Genomic DNA, 1941 nt, shown 5'->3' on the forward strand with positions numbered 1-1941 from the left:
AGTAGCTGGGATTACAGGCGCCTGCCACCATGCCCAGCTAGTTTTTGTATTTTTAGTAGAGTTGGGGTTTCACCATGTTGGGCAGGCTAGACTCAAACTCCTGACCTCAAGTATCCGCCTGCCTCAGCCTCCCAAAGTGCTGGGATTACAGGCGTCAGCCACTGCACCCAGCCAAGATCTGTTTTTTTCTAATAAATCATCAATTACAAATTTCAGAAAAATAATTTTTTGAAATGCCCCTTAGTTGCAATCATGGAATTTCACTTGCAAAACAAGTCTGATTTAAAAAAAAAAAAAAAAAAAAAGATGTTTAAATCAGCTTTTTTCCTCCTTATTACACTATCTCATTTTACAAAGTATATGAAATAGCATATAAAAACATATATAAAAATAGGAAAAATGTGAAATACCACAAAAAAATCCGGACCACAGAAAATGTACAGTTTCTTTAGCAACTGTCCATTGTATCATTACTTAAGAGAATGTTAACTATTATACCAAGACAATCTTATAGCCACCCATTTACAATGCTGGACTGAGAAGTACCTAAATCACAATGCACTTCTGATTTTAGTATGAAGAGAGAAATTCAAGGAAAAGATGAGAAAGTCAGCTCCACTGTCTTCACAATAAAAGCTGTACTGAAGTCTTGAAGCTAATATAAATTTAGATCTCCACAGGCTTCACATCCAAATGCAGCTTAAACTGGGAAAAGTAATAAAGACCTACTTGTGAGAATAAATATAAAAAGAGCTCTCTTCTAAGGCACCATTTAGACAATAAGCCTGAAATAATTTAACTCTACTTACTGCTTTTTGCTCCACATATCTTAGTTGACCTCTTTCTCTTGGTTGATAAAAACATATACAAATCCCTGTCCGTCCAGCTCTACCTGTGCGTCCAGAGCGATGGATATAGGACTCAACATCCTAAAGATTGTAAGAGGTAATATTTTTTAAAAATCTGGCAAGTTCCAGTCATTCCAGAATCCAAATAATAATGTTAATAATAATAATAATATATTTATTTCAATCCTATTGCTCTTTTCAACATCCCAAACAATTTATATCTGTGGATTTTGAGGTAAAGGCAGTAAGATTTAAAACCTTTCAATCTACTTCATCTTTTTTAAAAAATAAAAATCAGTTCCCTATGAGAAAGAAATTTTAAAAATCATCATCATCATCATCTACTTCATCCCAGGTTTCGTTAAATGGCAACTTTTTATAATTCTCTGCCTGATTTTGTTGCTTCATGCTTCAAATCCAAACAATAAAATTAATCATCTGCAAAGGTATCAGAATATGATCAATTTAATACCACGCTAACAAAAAATGGCTAAGAGCAAGAAGAGATGACATATGTTTCACATCCTAAGCAATAAATTATAAATTAAATGGGAATTTATAAAATTGCTCTTATCTTCCCCAAATCAAATCCCATTTCCTACCTGAGGAGGAGAACTTTGAATAACCAGGTCAACTTCAGGAATGTCCAAACCACGGGCAGCGACATTGGTTGCCACCAAAACTTTAAAACTACCTTCTCTGAAGCCTTTTAGTGTAATTTCTCTTTGTGACTGTGCAATGTCCCCATGTAAACACTGGGCATTCTATTTGAGAAAGAGGGAGAAAATTAAGTGTACAGTTCATACTTGCAACTGATAGCACCGCAATACCATCTAGTCTGTGCTCCTTTTGCATGTTTTTTAATCTTACTTTCTGAAAATATTTAACATAAAATATAAAAGCTTCCCTAATACTAGCCACTTAGAAATAATTCAATGCTAAGAGTATGACAATATTGTCAGATTTTTTTTTTTTTTTGAGATGGAGTTTCACTCTTGTTGCCCAGGCTAGAGTGCAATGGCTTGATCTTGGCTCACCACAACCTCTGCCTCCTGGGTTCAAGCAATTCTCCTGCCTCAGCCTCCCAAGTATC

This window comes from Cebus imitator, unplaced genomic scaffold (genome assembly GCF_001604975.1).
Source record: "Cebus imitator isolate Cc_AM_T3 unplaced genomic scaffold, Cebus_imitator-1.0 Scaffold215, whole genome shotgun sequence".
Lineage (NCBI taxonomy): Eukaryota > Metazoa > Chordata > Mammalia > Primates > Cebidae > Cebus > Cebus imitator.